The sequence below is a fragment of the Stegodyphus dumicola genome, chromosome 11 (genome assembly GCF_044657685.1).
Source record: "Stegodyphus dumicola isolate Sdum_Otavi_A_Nest chromosome 11, ASM4465768v1".
Taxonomy (NCBI): Eukaryota; Metazoa; Arthropoda; class Arachnida; order Araneae; family Eresidae; genus Stegodyphus; species Stegodyphus dumicola.
This window is the reverse complement of record NC_140778.1, coordinates 4620874-4644003: the sequence shown is the minus strand read 5'-3', so window position 1 is coordinate 4644003 and position 23130 is coordinate 4620874.

The window sequence follows — 23130 nt, the reverse complement described above, 5'->3', positions numbered from 1 at the left end:
TTAAAAAATTACATAAAAAGTACAAATATCATACCCTCTTGTTCAGAAAGCTTCAAATTTCCATGTCACTGAAAAGGAATTTCGCGAAAAGCAAAAACAAACCGGCAAACACAAAGCAACATCAATAAACTGAATGTGTTACGCCGCCAATTTTTAATTATTTTAAACATAATAATCATTGCTTACTCAGCAACGGCGTCATGGATCAACAGTTAGACAAACAAAACGGAAACTTTACACTGTTCTTATAGTAATTTATAGGAAGAGAAACTACCTTTCAGTAAAAGAACGCAAACACTAAATAGTCGCTACGCTTCAATTTAAGAAACTACTTTTCTTTAGTTCAAATGAATGACATTTGAATGAATTTTTGTATATTTTAATGCTTTAAAACGTTTTAGAATTTTGAGGGGTAGAGTGCATTTTAGATTACAGATGCATTCAATACATTTTAGATTACAGATGCGTGAATATGCAGTCAATATAAAAATATTTGATATGATATTCAGCAAAATGATATCATCTTATGCGAAAGTTTACTGAACTGAGACTAGTTCAATAATGGTTATACAGATGCTCTCTATATTATGATTTTCACTGCCATACAGGAAAGCAAGATGTATGTGAGGGCGATAAGGCGAATTCTTTTTTATTATGGAATATTCAAATCATCGAATACTCCAGTTCACGCTTTTTAAACCAATCGAATCATTGGAAGTCTAATGAAAAACTAAAACTAATTTTAATGGCGCTATAAATATTTTTAATAGTTAGTCAAGATAACTGTTCTGTAAGACAGTGGATTCAAACCATTTTTTTTTCTTGCATCCCTCGGACTTAATCATTCCGCTTACCCCTCTATGAGGCAATTTATTAACTGTAAATTGCCGTAATCTATTGTTGTGTAGAGAATTTGTCTGATAGCGTTATAAAAACTAGGTGAATGATTTTCTGATTTATGGAAATCTTAATTTTATTTGATTCTGAATTATTTACTTTAATGCTTTAATTTTGGGGAAAAACAGATGCTTCTGGGAATATTATTTAGTTTAAAAGAATATTATTTATTTTCCTTTATTTGCAAATTTTGTACAAGCTTTGATTCATTGTGAAAAGAAGCAGGGAAAGGGAAGCAATTTTTTGCTAAGTCATGATTTCGCGCGCTTTGTCCTTTAGAATGTTCTAGAAGGAATTTCATTGTTAGTTGACCTTAAGAGAGGAAGTACGTGACAGAAAGGTCAAAGGTTGCTACTTGACTTTCGATGTAAGTCATTCAGGTTTTTGGCGATTGAAGGTCCGGTTGTTGGCTAAGTGAAGAAGGACGCGCATGCGCGATCACCCTTATTTCCGCATTCAGGGGTTGAAAACGCAAATTTTGCCAAAATTAAGGGGGGCGATAAGTGGAGCCATAGTGGGAGCCCGCGTTTGTGAAGGAGACGAAGGAAATTCGAGTTGGAATGACTCTCTGGCTTGCTGGACTTTTAGGACGTTACTCTTGGAACTTGCTTGAAAGCGACAGACAAGATGTAATTTACGAAGACAGATGTTTTCCGGCGGGGAGCGGCAAATATGCTCCCCGGCCGCGTTTTGGTTAGGAGTTGAATCACTTACTGACTGGCTTGTGGAACTTACTTTGGACGTTACTCGTGAAGCTTGCTCTTGGGATGAGCAAGAACAGGCGAGCCGTAATTGCCTAAAAAACGTTTCTGGCCGGGAGCGGCGAACATGCTCCCTTGCCGCGTTCTGGTAAAAAGGCGAAATTTGAACCAGTTACCTGCGTGTTGACTTAAGACTTTCAAGACCAAGCGGATAGCCGTGTTGGGCAGCAGTGCTTCTGTTTTTGTTTTACAGAGGTAAAATAACTTCGTCATTATGAAAACCAGTTACCTGCGTGTTGACTTAAGACTTTCAAGACCAAGCGGATAGCCGTGCTGGGCAGCAGTGCTCCTGTTTCTGTTTTACAGAGGTAAAATAACTTCGTCATTATGAAAACCAGTTACCTGCGTGTGTGTTTTCGCAAATAGTGCCAGGACAGGACTATGTCTTCTGAAACTTCCATTTTGTGACCGTAAAGATGAGCCCCGCCGACGTCAACGCTTATTAGGATACGAGTCCTCCACTTCAAAATGTCCACCCAAGATAAGTTTTATTTATTTTTTTTGTGTGTGTTTTGAACTTTAAGTAAGTTTTCACCAACTTCCTTAGAATGTAAAAACAACATCGAATCTTAAATTAATTCTCAGGCTTTCAATTGCTTCCCTTTCCCCTTTTAAATTACCAAGACAAACCTTAAAGTTTTTTATATGAATTTAAATGAAAAAAAAAAGTAAATGACAAATTGAAGAATTCTCCTTAGACTCTCTGATGAGGATAAGATTTTATTTTATTGTGATGAAATTGAATAAACTGATATTTAATCTGGAAACCTATTACAGTATGTTTTCTTTATATATTTAATATGTTTTTCCTATATATCTTGTATATGTTTTTCTTATGTTTTCGATCCTCTCACGGCGCGGTCCCGGGATGCAATTTTTACAACGCAAATGCATTAAAATTCACTATACGATCACTAAAAGTTTGGTAATTAGCAAATTCTTAAGAGTTTAGTTTCCTCCCTAAGAGGAAGTAGAAACCTCTCACGGCAAGTAGTTTCTTATTTAACAATGGTACCGTGAAGAAAGCTATTTAACATTGGTGCCGTGAAATAAGTATATAACACTACTACTGACCCTCCATATGTAAAACTCCTTCTAACATTAAAACCCACTTCAGTATTCGTAATATATCTTTACACTGCTTTTATTTTTAATACGATAAAGTTAATAACTGTAAAGAATAAATTCAAAAATTTATAAGTTTTTCCCCCGAGGGGGATTTCGAAAAAGTTTAATTTCGAAGATGTTTTAAAGAGATTTTCATTGATAGGCTCTGATATCCATTTTTTCTTATCAGTTTGAGTAAACATTACTTGAACGACGCTTCGAGGACTTTTTAAGTGAAATATTATGCTCACTTCGTTTATAAAGTGTCTCGAATATCTTTGACAAGAGTTTGTAATCTGTCTCGAATATTTTGGTCTCATTTTTGTTCAATGAAGGCTCCTCAGAAATGTAACTTTTCGATTACGCTAAGGATAGTTTTGTCACTTATCAGACAGGAGTTTTGGTAACCCTCAACTTAGTTTATTTAATCTTGAGAGGGTGAAATCTTGAAATCAAGTACTTGCATGGCCATGCAAGTAACACAATGAAAAATCGGTTCTCAAAATCCATTTTACAATCCGTTTTGGAAAAAAGAGTCCCTTATTTCCTTGATACGTTACAGGTGTCTCCCATAAGCATCGTTTAAACGTGATGTAGGAAGTAAAGGTAGGATCCTTCAATACTTCTTTGGGTTTGTATAAGGAATTAGAGAAGAGAGCAACATAATTGAACTGATTATTCACTAAATGCTGAAAATACGGTTTCCTTATCCGATAAGATGGGACATAGAGGGAAGGAAATGGCAAAATATGGTCCATACGAAATCGAATAACGTGATATGCATGGCCGAAAGTTGCTACGCTTTATTACACTGCCTTTAAAAAAACATTTCGGTTAGTAATTTTCACATCGTAAAAAGTAAAACTTTCTAACCAGTACTAAATTTAAATTTCCAGTATATTTCGGTTTTGATCAGCATTTATTGCTTTTTTGAGGGCTGCTGTGCGAAATGGAAGACAAAATCACCATCACTCTCTTTCGACATCATGTTCCCAAACTCAACGAGGCTGTTTACCTAGGAGTTATGTTAAATCTCTAATTCATCTGGTTAACACACATCAGACGAGCTCGTAGCAATGGCTGAGGAGTTGCCATGAGACTATACCCCTTCCTTCAAGATCGACTGCTGACGCTAAATCACAAATAGCATATTTACCTTTCCGTTATACGGCCCACACTTACATATGCCTCTCCAGCATGGACAAATGCCAGCAAAAACGATATCCAGTATCTGCAGATAATACAGAATAAGATTCTCAGGATTATCACTAGAGCACAGTACTACATACGAAATACAAATCTTCACGATGATCTCAAAGTTGAGCTCATCTCCGAGTTTCTGCACAGACTAAACTTACAATTTTATGATAAAGCCATCAGAAATACGTCAACCTGTCTTTCGAACATATGAAACTCGAACATTTGCATATGAAAACTCGAAGAGGACAGAAATATTAAGTCCTATGCAGCATTTCTTCAGGAATGTCAGAAAATGCAGGGCCATGACATCAGCACCAGATAGCTTTTCTCCCAGCCCGCATGCTAGGAGTATATCACTCAAATTAACTGTATTCAAAAGCATACTCAGGACTTTACTACTTAAATAATTTACGTTGAGATTTAGCTTATCCATCTTTAGCTTATCCATTTAGCTTATCCATCTTTAGCTTATCCATTTAGCTTATCCATCTTTAGCTTAGATTTAGCTTATCCATCGCTAAAATTTGCTGACACCAAACTGAAAAGTAGCCTTTTGCATAATTATCAATCTGATACTTTAAAATTCACATCTTAGCGCAGAATTTCCTTCCGCCTTGAATACTTCTCGCGATTACCTTGCTTTGTTTGCACTACTATATCGAGCCACATGCCAATGTGCGTATTAATCGTAAAATTTTTCTTATGCCCTTTTTGCTTTAGTGTTTGAATTGTATATAAAAAACTATGAAAAATACAAAAAAATCTTAAAATATAAAACTACAAAAAAGTTTAAAATTTTGCAAAGTGATTATAAAAACTAAATTTGCTTTTAATTAGTTGTTTATTTTTATCTCTATCTCTAACCTTTCTCGAGCATACGTGGCTCTCTCTAGCTTGCATCAAGTAAACTAGCTTATGCAATTTTCTTATTTCTGCTTACTTTATTTAATTCTGATGAGGAGTTAAATGGTTTAAAGCCATCAGAATCACTTTGTAATTTGAAATCATTGGCATTGGTTGGACAGTTAAAGACTTAACATCTTCTTGGTATTAGCAAATGCTAAGAACGCCTTTGCCGGCATTTTGGTCCAGGGAGTGTATTACCGTAATATGTACTGAAATTGAATAAATGAAATTAGACTTTCAAGTTCCTCTTCAGTAATTTCGAGAGGCAGAAAGTACTAGAAATATCTTCGCGGCTGTGTGAGAACTATGCAAGACCGGATTCGGAGTACTGGCATATCTCTGGGTTTCTTTACGCTTTAGATGCGGTTTGTAAATCGAAATTAAAAATTGTAAATTACTTAGAAATAATAAGCTAAGTTGATTTTCAATTCGTTACAAAAGAAATTGTAGCAAATCGCAAATAACAGAGGTTGCGTTTAACTTTCGAAAAATGGAAAGATTATCTTAGTTCTTGGTTACCACAATCTCTCACTGCTATTAATGCTTTAATCTTATGTGCCAGAAATGAACATATATTCCTTCGCTGGTATCCGCATTAAACGATGAACTTCAGACTATTATTTAATCGTTAATGTTGCGTGAATGAAATGTACACATATTCCTTTCTTAGTATCTCCATTTAACGATTAAATTTAGACCGTTGCTTAATAAGCTAACGTAAGGTAACACGTGCAGAAAGGATATGTTTCCTCATCACATGCGATTGCAGGATGCGATAAAAACAGCAGGTTGTTAGAAGCATATTGCATTTAGTTCCCATGTCATAACAGTGTCTGTTTATGGGCATTGCCATACAAAATTTTGTTTTTAATTTCATTTATATGGAAAGCATACTTTTTAAAGAAAATTTTTGATATTTGCCTATTTATATTAATTTATGTAAAAATAATTCAAAAGCAAAAAATAAATTTAAAAATGTTAGATATTCAATTTGGTGTCTGTAGAAACTGTATTTATTTAACATCTAAAATGGATATTTGAACAGATTTTCATGTCTTTCAAGAGATTTTAAATACTTTCTTAATATTATGATATCTTGCTATGAATGTTACTCTAGGTTGAGAAAAAAGAACTGAAGAATTGAAAGAAAATTCCGCAAGAGAAACGCTTTACGCGTGGAACTTTATTTTCGGTACAGATAAAGAGAAATACTTTCACGAGCTCCTAGATGTAGACATAAGATTTATTTGTCACAAAAAAACCAAGGATTTGTATATGATTTTATATCTTTAAGCCTTTTTTTCCTCTTATAACCGTTCCTTTATAATCACAAATGCAGGCTAGTTCTAAAGTATTTATTCACAGAACATAGGAACAGTTGCAAAGAAAACACAGATCAGGAAACAACATACACCGAAACGAAGCACCTAACATTTAAAATTATAATTCACAATTAAAGTTAGAATTACAGAAATATAATAATGGAGAACCTATCCGCCTCGCAGCCGGTTATCGACTGTGTAAAATTGTTTTGCCGCCACTAGATAGCGTTCCATAAAAGAGTTCGGCTACAGCCAAACAGTTCCTAGCCACGCACGCATACGGGGAATGAGTTAGTTCAGACGTCGTCAACCCTTAGAACTTCATGGACCACTACATATATAATTTTATATTTCGCCGACCACTAATATGAATTTAAAAAAACGGTAGGTACATTTATACGATAATAATCATCAAACCACACATATTTCGTTCACATTGAAAAATTACATGAAAAGTACAAAATTCTTACCCCCTTGTACAGAAAGCTTTATTTTTCCAAAAGGAAAAGGAACTTCGCGATAAGCAAGGACAAATCGGCAAACGCAAACAATATGAATAAACTGATAGTGTTAAGCCGAGAATTTTTAATTATTGTAAACATAATAACCTTCGCTTACTCAGCAACGGCGCCATCGAACAACAGTTAGACACAAAAACGTAAAATTCCAAAGAATCAGATGGTTCTCATAAAAATCCAACAAGTTGCCTATTAACACGGAAAAAATGGTGTTACTAACGACTACAATAGCATATGTTTGTAATGTAAAAGGAAAGGGAATTCTAAGTTGGCACTAATATTAATAACATCAACATTTCCATGGATGCCAACTCTCACTTTCAAATGTCGCTAAATACATGTGCAAAAGTAACTAAAATGTTGCTAATTTCAGAAGGAATTGCGCTAAAAGTAGTAACTAAAATTAAAACAAAAGCTATAATCCATATTCCATAATAGGTTTTTTAATCGTCATTTTTTTGACTGAATCGTCATAAAAACGTAAATAATGCCCCAATTTTTCTGCGGACCAGCAAAATGTTATCACGGACCACCGGTTGGCGACCGTTGAGTTAGATGATTTCACCAAAGAATTCACGAACTAGTTACACTCTGCACTCATAAAAACAGCAAGGAAGTTGCACAAGGCAAACGATTTAAAAATCTTGCCACAAGAGAATTGATTGAAAGAAGAATCAATCCTTGGAAAACGTGGCAAAAATCCCGTTGTCTGCAGGACAAAAAAACCATGCTTAACCCATTAACTGCCAGATTTTTTTTTAATATTTTTTTTAATATATAGTTACGTATTTACATGTAAACCAATGTAGTACATTAAATTTTACAATACAGAAAAAAAAATATGTTTTTTATGGATTTAAAAATCAATCCCCATTTGGGGATCACGGTACATTGCATGTAAATAACTGTACATTTTTTTAAGAGTGCCATGGAATAACACATTCTACGTGTAATCCTACATCACACTTCACGCACTGTTTCCGAACATTTTTTTTACAAACCGCACATTTTCTTTGTTTTCCGTCCAATGTTCTTTCTAAATAATGTCCTTGAGGATTTTTTCTTACGTCTTCTGGTACGCGCTTCTGTGAACTCACACTGTACGATAGTCGTCCACAATTTTTCGGGTCAGACACGGAATGTAAATTCAAATAGAACCGTGCAACTTCTTGTCTGAAATTTAATAGCGGCATTTTTCCATTAGCAATACAATATATTGTATGAGCATTAACTAGAAACACATCCACTGCATTAGTGAAAATAGGAAAGTACCATTTTTTGCCTCTAATTTTTATCCTATACTTTTGTACATTCCAGTCAAGCTTGTCAACACCTCCCATGTTCTTATTGTAATTTATAATGGCATTGGGTTGTGGAATTAATATTTTTTTTTCTCAGCCCTAGACCATCTCGGCACACGTCCCAAAGGTAAAACTTCCAAATGATTTGATAACATTTTAACAATGCTGTTATCTTTCCAAACAAGACCAAATATTCCATTTTTTTCATCATATCTATAATCAAAAGCCCCTCTAAATTCTTTCTTCATTTCCTTATCTGTTTTTATAGGGCACTTATTCATCCTATTACATCTCACCGTTCCTGTCGCAGGTATATTTCTCTCTTTTAGATTTTTCAGCAAATCAAAACTTGTGAAAACATTATCGAAATAAAAGCAGTGTTTTTCTGGTTTGTCTATGGTTGCTATCTTATTCAATATTACTGACACTCCTAATCCATAAGTATCTCCTTCTAAATTATCTTCTTCTGAAATTCTACTTGGCTTACCTTCATAGATGTCAGCATTATAGCAATATCCGGTCACACCACAACACATTGCCCATTGCTTGAACCCAAAGCGAATGGGCTTTCCTCTAATAAACTGCTTTAGAAAATGATGACCATAATAACGTACCATTTGTTCATCAATACATATGTTATACGAAAATACGCCGAAATGCATAAATGCTTTATTCAGCTCATCCAAGATTGGTCGTATTTTAAATAATCTGTCTTTGTTTCCATTTATTAGTGGTATATTTGTATTTTCACTGAAATGTAGATTTCTTTTTATTTCAATATAACGATTTTTCCACATACATTTTCTTACAATTCCAATATCTATATCTTCTTCTTCTGACCAATACATCTGCTCTTGAGGCAAAGAGTGATATTCAGTTAACAGTAAAAATCCCAAAAATTTTTTGAAGCAGTCTGAAGAAAGCGTAAATTGGTGACGATTATTTTGAGTTGCATAAGATACACTTTGCTGTACGATGTGATTTACTAGATCATCTGTGAAGAACATTTCAAAAATTTCTACTGGTCTTTTATCTTTTACTCTTTCTATCATGGTCATTCTACATTGCTCGCACTCTTCTTCTCCCTGACTAGAAATGTTGAATGATGCTCTTTCTCTTTTCCACCTTGATATGGGTTTTTCTTTTTTAGGTTTCTTTTTTCTTTTAATAGTAACTTCTTCATTACACCTACCGCCATGAATTTCTAATGAACCTGGAACATCGTTTGGAATTGTATCTTCCAGAATGTTGTCATCTATATCTTCTAAATCAGACACATCATCCTTCTAATTGGGGTGGGCGACGTCCCACCCCAATTAGAAGCAAGTGCGTTTCAGAATCCCCTGCTCTCAACACCTGCTATTTCCACCCCCACATCTTGTTTCTATTATTATTATTAGTGGGCAAATTCAACATTTTCGTTAGAAACATTCTTTCTGGAACTCTCCCCCTTTCTTTCCCCCCGTATCAAGTCTATATTTGTCAGTGGAAGCATTCCACACTTTTGTGGGTAACAGCCTTTTTGGAAATTCCGGAAACATATTGCACCATAAAACTGAACAAATGAAAATTTCAATTGTAGCATAAATAAATCATTTTACATTGCAATAACCGTGAGCCCCAAATGGGGATCATTGTATTTTACAGGTGCTGACGGCATGAAGTAAACAATGTGCTCAATTTTTATTTTATATTACTCAGAACTCATGTGCAAACAACCTCTGTCAGAAAAAATAATTCATTTTAATATAAATTAACAGATATTCACTTAGAAAATAGACATATGTGAAAAAGCGTTGTTTACAGGAAATCTTTCGAAAAAATGTCATATATGTATTTTATTTTTCAAATAAAACTAATAAATTATCTATCTACATTAAGAGTATACTATTATGTAGACACATGACTTTAAAAATAAATGAAAACCTAAAATTTAGGGATGAACAAGATAAAAATTTTCGTGATCCCCAAATGGTGCCCATGGCAGGGAATGGGTTAATTCTCAATCACCAGATATTGTAAATTGGTTGATTTGCGTATGGCTACAGGGCTTTGATTGCGTATGGCTTTAAATGAGTGTGGCTACAGTGTAATTACCCTGGGAATCCCAGATTGCATCATTAACATAACTTATTCCTATCTTTAGGATAGATTGTTCGTCGATCGTTATAACATATTCCACAAGCTGGAAAATCCTCGTGGGCGTTTCACAAGGTTTCTTCTGTCCTCTTTCCATTCTATGCGAACGATATCACGCAATTAAATATTATTTTAGCCAAGTGCAGAGACGAGACTGCAGTCCTAACAATAAATGCTTCTCTCCGTTCAATCACGCAGTCACTACAGGAACATATACATTCACTGGTGTCCAGGATCATCAGATGAGAAATAAAAATTAATGTAGAAAATTCTGAAGGAGTTATATTCACCAGAAAAAGAAATATCAGTATCAGCATCAATATGTAAAATATTATTATCCCATGGACCAATCAATGAAAATACTTGGGCGAAATGTTAGACTAAAGAGTTACATGGATCCTGCACATTACATTACTCCCTCTTGATAATATGTTACTCCTGTATAAGAGCATGTTGCAGCCCATCCTCGCCTACGCTTGCGCCGTCTGAAGTTTTTCTTAATGACACTTAGTTTAAATGATTACAGACTCTTCAGAATGTCACATTGAGTCAAATTACCAAAAGCAGTTAGTTAATTAGAAACACTGCCATTCACGACGAACTAAGCGTTGAACTTATCAGTGCGTTTGCAGCAATAATAGTTAAAGCATTTCGTAAGATTAGTCATACTGAGAACGAATCTATCCCATTCATTATATTACGGTTGCTCTCAATAGAAAACGGCAGTAGGTAGTATACTTATTATTCATTGATTTTATTCTAATTTCACACTTAATTTCTTTTTCTTGCTGTTAATTTAGTGTCTTTGAGCCAACTTATTAAAAAGTGTATGACTCCTCTAATACCGTATGTTCGGTTTGCGTATTGGTAAGAGATCAAAAGTCGTCAGGTTGTCAGGTTGCTATTTATACCCAAGGCGAAATTTTAAAGGAAACACTCGAACATTTCAGCAATGAAAAGCCTAAAATCTTTTTAAAAGCATTTGAGTGAAAATTTACATTTAGATTATAAATTCAATGATGAAAATGTGAGATTTCCATTTTTCTGAGAAACAAATAGAAACCTGATTTCAAGAAAATGATTGCTAAGAAAGAATTCGAGAAAGAGTCTAATCACTAAATGAAACTTTTTCTAATTAATTCTTTCTTTTTTCAATACTAATTTCTTTCGTTTTCACTAAATGAAACTAAATGCCTTAGAGAGCGAGACAGTTACGATCATAACAAAGCAAAAACGTGTTAACAGATATTAAACACCTTTCTCCTAACTTTCTCACAGTTTTATGATATTTAATTAACCAAATTTCCTATTGACTGATATTTAATTAACTCCTAACTTTCTCACAGTTTTATGATATTTAATTAACATAAAACTTTCTCACAGTTTTATGATATTTAATTCTGGAAAAAATGATTGAATTTCACTGAAGCTCTGCGAAACATAGATTGAAAGTGGAGAAGCCAGAGAAACAGACAGCAATATTTATTTACTTGTGATCTGTGTCATATAATTACCTGACATGAATTCAGAGTACTCTATTTTCAGGCAAAAATGAAAAGAAATTTAATTACTAAGTCCAGAAATAAATTTCGACGTCACAAGTGTTTTAAAGGTATGCGTCGTGAGACTGAGGATTGCATCATTCTTCAACTACCTTATCGTCTAAGAAGCAATATTAACAGAAGCAATTATAAGCTACGTTATTTGAATGATCTATCATATGCACCGAATCTTGAAAACAGTGTTTGGTACTTTTGGATTTGAATTCTTCACTATAAATCATGAAGATACGCTTTCAGAAATGATGACACCAGCACAGACACTCATAAGTTAAAACGATATTAAAAATTTGGAATATCGAAAGAAAATTCCACGTGACAGTATGCCTTCATCAAGTATTGTACAGCGAAGACTGTTATGCAAGAAGTCAAAGCATTCTTCTTTTTCGCAGATATTCTATACAGCACTGAGAATTTTAGCCGTCTTGAAATAAGTAAGGAATAAAATTCATTCAAACATTTAAGTAAAATAAAATTAAAAGAATACTTTCAGTAAAAAAAAGGTTCCGCAGACTCAAAAGTCAGCTGTTGATCAATTACGTTGATCTAAACCATTATTTACTTTAACAAAGTTACCGAAGGATGGTGAGTAATCTTTCTTGACTTTAAAGCATCATGAAATCTCTTGTGCCCTGTTGATATATAAACACCCAGAGCATATGTCTAAACACCAACATTCAAGTGGTATATTTAATACATACTCAAGTATACATCTTTAGGTAATTTTGTAAGGATCTTAAGTTTTACTAACGTTTATTTTATTTTAAATCTTTACTATCACTTCTTATTTTCTACTTCCGGCCAGAATTATAAGCGTGAAGGTTTTTATGCAAAGTTTGTCTGGCGAACGCCAAGTATTTAAGTGTGGCCTTTTTGCCAAGCGAGAGAGAGGAAGCAGTGAGTTCGAAGCAGGCCGCTTACCTTAGAAGTTACGCAGTTGCTATTTGCCTTCCAGGCCAGAGGTTTTAATCCTCTTAATAAATTAAACGTATTGTAGTGTTCACAGTCTCTGTGCTACATACGCTTCCTGTTATTATAAGGCCAATCTTCCACGTGTGTTATTCTAAAGTTAAATTAGAGTTTAGTTTTATTTTTTATACCTTTTACGTTAGACCCCGAGTGGAGGGTCATTGTATTCCGAAGTACGGAAGTCATTGTATATAAAGAAAAATAAAGGGTTTTGTATACCCTTCGTCTGTATCCTGTCTACTTACTACAATTAGTGAACATAGCTTTAGTAAGCTCTCTGTTCCTAGTCAGGTCATTGTATGTTTCCGAAGAAGGTTAGAAGAAACATTGAACCTGATAGTGGCGCCCGACGAAGAATAACCATGGCCGAATTTCAAGAAGAACCTGTGCTGCCTGCAGAAACGGCTCAGAATCCAGAAATGTCAGCTGCCGCCCTGGAAGGATTTGGGTACATCGTCCAGACCATGCGCGCTTCGATGAAACCAGAAGCAACGTTTAATGGAAACTCACCGGTAACCAGTTTTTTGGAAAAATTGGATGACCACTTCATGCTCTACCCCGTGCACGAGTTTCAAAAAGTTACCTTAGCTACCAGCGCTTTGAGGGGCCAAGCGCTTAACTGGTTCAAATGTATCGGCAGAAGTCTCTTGGGTCAAGCAGGAAGTCCCACCTATACTTACGAAAATTTCAAGACTGCCCTACTAAAAGCCTTCCCTGTTGTAAGGGATCGTGCGAAATTAGAAACAGAACTTTTCAGTATATATCAACAAAGAATGGAAAACCTCTCGAGCTTTATTTTAAGAAAAATTCCCGTTTTCAAGCTCTTGTATGGAAACCGTCCGGATCCTGAAATAATTCAAGTGATTTTGCCGAGGTTACTGCCCCAAGTGCAAGATTTTATTGAATTAAGAAATCCGACTACACTGGAAAAGTTATTTGAGCTAGCAATCCAGTTTGAAAGTAGAAGAACGGCGGACGTCGAAAGAAGACGCCAATATCAACAGCGAAACCAATTTGGTACGCCAAGACTACAATAAACTCAAGCATACGGCTACGGAGAAAAAGCGAATCAGTGGGCAAGGAAACCCGAGCATTCAAAAACAGCCGGCGAACGTCGACAGTTCAATAGCAACCCAGGAAAAAAGTCTCAAGGCCAGGGGAAAGAGAAGGAAAGCACGGAAAGGAAAAATAATTTAAACTAAAACGGATTTCTGCTGACGAGAGGGTGCGGAAATCCGAAGGCCACGAAAACCCCTCTTCCTTCAAGTTAAATACAGTAATGGTGAAAAATTTGACTCTTCCGAAGATTGAAGTGTTGGTAAATAATATCCCGGCCACCGCACTCCTGGATACCGGCGCGCAGTGTTCCTGTGTGGCAGAAGTCTTTTTTAGAAAGTATTTTCGCAAATACCGCATATATAATGCGGATAATACGACAGTATTAGCGGCGCAAGGAAAAGAATGTAAGTGCGTAGGTAAAGTACCTTTATATATCCGTATCAAGGACGAACAAGTAAAGGTGATGTTTTTTATAGTAAAGAATTTGCAAGCACATTTAATCCTAGGAATAGACTTTCTTTCAGACGCACAAGCTACACTGGATTTTAATGAAGCGTCCCTTAGGCTGACAATGAAACCAGTGCGTGTAGAAAAGGTTGAACCGCCAAGGTTAAATCTTGACCACCTGCCTAATGACGAGCAAGATAGAATCCGACAAGTGGTAAGTGAATTTGCTTCCTTATTTAGTGATATTCCAGGATTTACTCAGGTTACTAACCATAGTATTGACACCGGAGATGCATTGCCGGTTCGTCAAAAACCATACCGGTATGATAAGAATAAGGAAAAAATTATAGAATGGCATATTACCGATATGCTACGTAAAAAGATCATAACGCCCATCTCAAGTAGTTATGCTAGCCCGGTGGTTTTATGTAAGAAAAATAATGATTATCCTTTGGAGCATCCAAAAAGGTGGAGATTCGCTATTGATTACCGTAAATTAAATTCGATAACGAAATATCCGGTATATCCGTTACCGATCATAGAAGAAATTTTAAGGAACATAAAATCAACCAAATTTATGACGACTTTAGACTTAACGAATGGTTATTTTCAAATAGGGGTCAGGCCTGAGGACGTGCCTAAGACTGCTTTTATAACCAAGTCTGGCACTTATGCATTTTTGCGTATGCCGTTTGGCCTTTCAGGCGCCCCAGCAACATTTCAGCGATGCATGGACATTGTGTTAAGACCTGTTCTTGGAAAGTCCACATTTATCTATTTAGACGATATCATTATTACTAGTGATAATCTCGACCAACATATACAGGATTTAAGACAGGTGTTTTCTTTATTAAATGAGGCCGGTCTAAAAGTTAATGTCGAAAAGTGCAAATTTGCAGCCCCTGAATTAAAATATTTAGGTTACAAAATATCGCAAAAAGGGATCGAGACAGATTAATCAAAAATAATCGCTGTACAAAAGTATCCGACTCCAAACACGGCAAAGAAGCTCTCTTCTTTTCTAGGACTTTGTTCATATTATAGGTCCTTTATAAAAGATTTTGCGGCTATCGCTGAACCATTGTTAAAATTAAAAAGGAAAAAGGCAAGATTCTCGTGGACGGCCGAAGCCAATAGTGCTTTCAAAAAATTACAACAAGCATTAACGCAAGCCCCTGTGTTGAAATTTCCTGAAAAGGGTGAAAATTTAGAAATTTCAGCGGATGCTTCGGATTATGCGGTAGGAGCGGTACTTTCGCAAAATCAGCAGCCCGTGGCATTTTTTAGCCGAACTTTAAATCAAACACAAAGAAACTATTCCGCGACCGAGAGAGAGGCACTTGCAGTTCTGTTAGCAGTGCAAAAGTTCCGAGTCTATTTTGGAAAGGCGCCGATAACAGTATATTCTGATCATGCGGCGGTAACTAGATTGTACTCAGGGAAAAATTTATCCCCAAGGTTAATAAGATGGGCACTCAAGCTGCAAGAATATAATCTGGTAATCAAGCATACCCCCGGAAAGGAAAATATCGTAGCAGATGCCCTATCACGAATTAAATTAGACGAACAGGGTAATACCGTAAAAGTTGCAATGCTTACAGCGTGTACAATAAATTACCGAGAAACTGTAATAACCGAACTGGGTAAGGATCCTGAGTTTGGAAGTATTTATGAGTATTTGAAGGATCCTGAAAATTTTAGCCACCAAGATATTGTGGCGATAAGAAATAGGGCGGCCCATTACGAACTAATAGATGGTCTATTATTCTACACAAAAACTACGAATTCCAACAACGAATTTCGACCTGTTATCCCAGCTAGTCTTAGATTAAATATCCTGCAAGAGCTCCATGACAGCCCTTTAGCTTCTCATGCTGGTATTCGAAAAACTATCCAACGCGTACGCGAGGCAGTCTACTTTCCTGAACTGCAAAAGTTAACAAGGGCGTATGTCCAGTCCTGCCCAACATGTCAAGCCGTTAATTATATTAATTTCCGCCCGGCCGGGTTTCTAAATAGTATTAAATCCGAATTTCCAAATGAAGTAATCGGCATCGATTTATTGGGCCCTTTCCCAAAAAGTCAGTTAAACAAAAGTCGCTATCTCCTTGTTATGGTTGATCATTTTAGTAAATGGACCGAAATTGTTCCCTTAAAACGAGCCTCCGCGAAATTAGTTACCGATTCTATTTTAAATAAATATATTTTAAAATACGGGGCGCCCCTAAAAGTTATATCGGATAATGGTCCTCAATTTGTAAGTAATATATTTGAAGACATGTGCCAAAAACTGGGCATACGTCATTTAAAAATGGTCCCGTATCGGCCGCAATCAAATATAGCGGAACGGGTCAACAGAAATATAGTGAAAATTATCCGTAGTTATGTTAAAAATTTTCATAAAAGCTGGGATAACTATGTCAATGAATTTGCTTTCGCCCTTAGGACCGCAAAACATGATACAACGGGAAAAACTCCTGCTGAGTTATTTCTAGGCAGAAAGATTATAACACCGTTAGATAAATTATTTTATGTGCAACAAAGAGCCCCAGAATTTAAAATGGGTGATATAGAAAAACTAATAAAAGAAGCAAAAAAGAATACGGAAGTAGCACAAAGAAAACAGAAGTTATATTACGATCTGAAACGACGGGGAGTAACTTATAAAGTAGGGGATGAAGTACTAAAAATTAAGCATTCACTTTCTTCAGCACCAGAAGATAAAACTGCCAAATTTTTTCCACGATTTGAAGGACCATATGTTATAGAAAAAATAACTCACGCTGTTGTAGTGTTAAAGGCCAGAAATGGTGAAACTTGTTCCGCAAATATTGATCAAATTAAACCCTACTTCGATCGTAATAAAATGCAAATCTTTTCAGATCTTTTGCAGGATCCGGCACGGCAGACACCGCAGGTACAAGTTCCAGAGGTGGGAAAACGACAAGTACAAGGGCAAGCCAATGAGAGACAGAAGCAAGTGAAAAGAAAATTGCCCCGCGGAAAAATTGAAGGTAAAAAGAAAAAGAAGCCGTTCCACCGTCCAGAAAACAGAGTTCACGAACACCCCCAGAATGAAGAAGGGAGAAGGACGACGTATGTGAAGAGGACCAGGAGAAAGGACGGCAACTATAACCCGGCTTTAAAACGGAGGATCGACTCATTCGACAGAACTCTCCGCAGCAAAAGTCGCCGAACTGCGGAAGGGCCATCAGCGGCGGAGGAAAAAGTACAAGAAAAATTTGAACGGCCAACAACGAGGTCCAAGCAGGATCACGACAGAAGTTTCCCGGTTCCTCCAAGACCAGCTGCCTTCAAACGGCCAAGACCACAAGCAGAGGGGAAAAGGAAGGTGTTCAAGGGTGGCCGTCCTGGTGAAAAACGGAAGCTTCCAGAGGAAAGCACTGAAGGGCGAGCCCGTACAAGAAGGAGGATAAACCAGGCTACGGTCTGCAGTACCTTTAAAGACTGGGCCCAGAAAAGGATGTCCGAATATTACAAAGATAAGTAAAATTTTATGTTACGTTGCAAACTTAAGTTAATCTTTCATTCTTACTGCAAGTGGCAGATTTCAAGAAGTTTTACCTCATGCGAGGTCTACCTTTATCGCCAAAAGGGCGAGAAATGAGTTGTGACCGATTTTCTTATTATGTTTTTAAATTACTCGCGCGTAAAACTAAAGTCGATGTATAATAGCGTTGTGTAAAGACTTAAATATTGTAAAAAGTTATTGTATAAATTTTATTTAAAACATTCTAGCAAGAAAGAAGTTTTAGTCTGAAAGACTTTTTGAAATGTAGTATTATTTCAATGTAGAAAGAATTGGCACTTGCTTTGAAAAGAATAGAAGTTAACAATGTACTACTAATGTATGTTTTCAAATGTGTAAAATTAACGGCATATTGATATGTTTTTATATACATGTGAACTGTTATTTTAAATGTTAAGAAATACCGTGATATGGTAAAAGTGAAAGTAATGTTAAAAATTTGTTATTCGTGTGACTGTAAAGACTAAATCATGGCGAATATATGTTAAAGGTTGAATGATGTAGTTAGGCTCTCTGACGCTACACTTTAGAGTTAGCCACTTTTAGAATAGTACCTCAGGGTTTAGAGTTGAAAGTAGGGTGTGTTAAGTGGTCTCGTTATGTTGAATTTTAACACGTTAGTGTTTTGATTGTAGGAGGAAGTGTTGAACACATAGACATAAACACATTCGTGTTTGGTGTTCTTTTACAACACATGCCAGAGAGCAAGGGGAGAGATAATTAAAATAGTCATGAATGAAATAAGAATGTTAAGAGAAGTATATTCTATATGTTATTTGCAATGTCATTGTGTAACATTTCATTAAACTAGTTTTCCTTCCAGATCTCTGGAAGGAACCAGAATTGAATAAAGCTCCTGTTTAGATGCAGTACAGATGAAAAAAAAAAAAAAAAAAAAAAAAGATTGTTGTAGATCCTGGGAGCTGCTATTGTAACAAATTTCTTTCTTTTAAATTTTCTAGTTTCTAACGAAGTTATGATTGTAAAAGGTGGGCCTCGCGTTATATTCTAGAGCTAAAAGTTTTCAACAAGATCGTTTTAGACCTCAGTTTCAAACTAATTAACTCTGGCGGGAAGTATGTAAGGATCTTAAGTTTTACTAACGTTTATTTTATTTTAAATCTTTACTATCACTTCTTATTTTCTACTTCCGGCCAGAATTATAAGCGTGAAGGTTTTTATGCAAAGTTTGTCTGGCGAACGCCAAGTATTTAAGTGTGGCCTTTTTGCCAAGCGAAAGAGAGGAAGCAGTGAGTTCGAAGCAGGCCGCTTACCTTAGAAGTTACGCAGTTGCTATTTGCCTTCCAGGCCAGAGGTTTTAATCCTCTTAATAAATTAAACGTATTGTAGTGTTCACAGTCTCTGTGCTACATACGCTTCCTGTTATTATAAGGCCAATCTTCCACGTGTGTTATTCTAAAGTTAAATTAGAGTTTAGTTTTATTTTTTATACCTTTTACGTTAGACCCCGAGTGGAGGGTTATTGTATTCCGAAGTACGGAAGTCATTGTATATAAAGAAAAATAAAGGGTTTTGTATACCCTTCGTCTGTATCCTGTCTACTTACTACAATTAGTGAACATAGCTTTAGTAAGCTCTCTGTTCCTAGTCAGGTCATTGTATGTTTCCGAAGAAGGTTAGAAGAAACATTGAACCTGATAATTTAAAGCGAAACATATTTGTGGAGAATTAAAAAGTTTAGTGTAGGCGAATGGTAGGATACTTACCATCATTATTACTACTTTAAATTGTACTTTTATTTCGAATTTCAATGGACATAACATTTTTCTTAATCAATCCAAAGATGTTTTCTGTTAAAAACATATGTTTTTTAATTTTACGAAATATTTGGAATTTGTTCTGCCATAAATATCAGTGGTAAGAAAGAAATCTGGAAAACTTTTGCAAAAGCTCTATTTAAAAGCACTCAGTATATTATGCTGTCTCTGACTGATATTGGTCCGAGCTGGAAATTCTAGAACGAGCGGACAAAACGTGTTTGGTCATATTTTACTTTTGTGAAATCTAAATGCAACCCCTTTTCCTAGTATATTTGCGAAAATAAAACATCATTGATCTTCCGTATTGACAAAACATTTTAGCATGCTCTAATTAAACGCACAAACGAAATTCTTTCCTGTTGTTGTTCTCTTATGCATCTCCTAAATCTAGATTTATTAAAAAGAATGTGTTGAAAACTTTCTAAACATACATACAATTGTGGCATATAACAGTGTATTTATTCTTTGATATATAAAGACTTCTGCTAAAAACATAAAATATAAACTAGTTAACCTGCTGTTTATAATTTTCAGAAGATGCTTTACTTGCAAATTACTATATGTTCGAAATGCACCAACTTACATATCAAATCTTTCGCTTTTGATACATGATAAAAGTTCTTACAGTTTCATTTAAGCAGACATTCTTGCAGGAAACAAAAACTGCTTTTAAATGTCAAAGCACATTTTTTGTCATATCTTTGAAAATAATTTTAAAATATTTTTTTAGGAAATTTTTTTTAAATCGTGACTTCTGCATCTTCTACACAGTTTTTTCCAATAATGTAAATTTGTAATGCTTTAAATATCTGAGTAATCAATCCATAACTCTGAGTGCTGACCTCTGATGAAAAATGCAGATTTCATCTACAACGAACTAATAGTGGCTTATGATAGTTAAATGATTAACTGAAGTTTTACGGTTATGTAAGGCAGATTTGATCAAACCGTGTTGAAATGTGTTTAACTGTTGTTTATGTTAATTAGACGCTCTTCTCCTAAAAAATTTTAGTAATATTTCTCGCGCATAAATTGGTCTTTTCTAAACGGTTACTTCAACAGAATGGTTGTTCATTTTAGCTGTTCAGCTGTTTGCATTTTATTAGTGCGTTAAGGAAAGCTTTAGGGTCTCCTGTGCTATTCCTCTCGTTGTTTGAGCCGTGTTTGGCACGCAGTATTCGGTGTTAGGTTATTCGAATACGGCTAAGCAAACGACTGCTATTTGCATAAGAGATAGTGATGCCTTCCTGGCGGACTTTCTAAAGAAACATTTCTGGTATTCTCCCTGCATTACAGGAAATCAACCAAGCAGACATCCTTTCGCCCGGGTTCATGCCATGATCGGACAACAGTATTCAACAGTCCTAGTGACTCGGCCACTTTAATGTTTTACGTCCTATATAGGACAGCTCGAAAAAGTTATTTACGAGCCGTACTTCCGGGATCTCTTTCAGATAACCACAAGCCAAAAGGTCATTTTCATATTCAATATTTTTAATCTTAAGTTTCTTTTTTCTCAACATAGTTTAACGGAAAATAATAAAGGAACGTTTGAATACTTTATATTTTCTAGAATTTTCTGCAATCATATGGCAAAGAGGGAAGACAGTTTCGACGCTTACCGTAGATTATAATGAAACATTGAGGAGTAAACCGATATTCGAGAAGTTTAGAGTGGAATGAGAAATTTTGACTCAGCCGGAGATTTAGCTCAATAAAAATCACAGCAGTCACTATCTTTTCTATCAAAACACGTCTGTTGGACATCAATAAAATAAATCTCATCAAAGATATCGTACTAAAATACCCGGGAGTAGCTTGGGCTCATTTTGAGCCCTAAAATATTCCCAAGATTAAAAATAAGTGAAAAGCCGATTTTGCCCAATCTCGTTTTTTGCAAGATTCATAGGGTGCGAGGTTTCGAAACTGCCATCCCTAAGTTTGGCCTTCAGAACAATCAGAAGAAAATAAGAAATATCATGACCTTCTTTATTGCCTCAATTAGGTATGTTTCGACCGCGATGACATCATATTTCCGGTTCACGTTTTGCGGTTTAACAGCTTACATGTTCCAGGGACAAACTTCACACAGTAACGGTTATGTAAATCGAAGCGCAGGAGAAGTTTAGCACTGATGAACTCGTACGTTTTTCTGTTAGTTGCATCTCTTCAAGTTAAAACCACGACAGACAATCAATACTTCTCATTCTCTTTAATAATAAAAAAGAAGAAGAATGCATTTTTGTACCTTTCTATTCAAATTCTCATCGAAACCAATCATAATTATTATGAAATGTTGTGTATAAAAAATTTGCATTTTTTATCAAGGCCAGGGGCTCTCAAACTTTTCAAATTTTACACCACATAAATATGAAACAAAAATATATGTACCACCATATAATAATTTCGCCTTTAAAAAACAATGCATCCTAAATGGAGTGTATATAAACAAAGAATAAAACGCTTTAAATTTATATTATTTAATTATATTCCTAAATGAAACGTTTACATTACAATGAAATATAAATAATTATACTAATACACTAAAAATTTGTTATATAGAGAAAATTTTTACAGCACCTACAATTTATCCTGGTCACGGCACCAATTGTTACGTAGAAAAAATTTATGTTGTTCTAATAACTTAACTTTTATACCTTAAACTTAACTGCTAACTTTGCTGTGGTGCCGGATAAATTAACAAAAAAATTATCTAATATCAAATTTCAAATCTAATTCATAATATTCATATATCATTTCGACATTCTTATAAATATTCGTATAGTAAATCTATCAATCAATCATATATCATATCTACCAATCAATCGTATAGTGGTAGTACAATCTAACATTTAGGTTTGCGTTGTGAGTACCCTATATAAAAGGAAATATCAATAACTCCAAATTCAATTAAACTCCACGTTTCTTAAAGCCTCCCGGCTCAAACAAATGGAGGGACATGACAGACCACAGTAAATTATACGCTACATAAATACACAAATACTATTAAATTTTAAACACACATTTATTAAATTCTTGAATATATTATATAATTAAATAATGGATAACTGATCAGTATCCTACAACATATTTTTACTCTGTAAAGTAACACATAATGTCACACGCATTTACAGCTTACAAAAATTAATATACCTTAAGATGGAAAATAACACATATCTCATTCCAAAATTAACATACTCATATCAATTTGTAAGTTTACTATTTTTGACGTTCAATAGCTCACTAATTAAGCCGGTAAAACTAATATTTAAACCTTCCTTTACAGACTTTAAATTAATTAGTCATTATTCAAAATACTCTAATCATTTAGTAGTTTACATATATAAAATAAATAATTTCCGTTTAAGTAATTTGAAAAGATAGAGAGGTAGACAAATTTAAAAATCACTCACAGATGGAAGACAGTTTTTCTGGATTGAAAAATCTTTAGTGTCCAATCCACTTGGAAATGAGCTAAAACAATTTTTTTTTTTCAAAACACTTTCAGAAGCGTCTATTGATTCAGGAACCGCCTTAAATATGTCCATTAAGTGAGAGACAATTTCCGAAAGAAAAGATCTTTAGTGACCAATCTTTTTTCTGTCAAAACACTT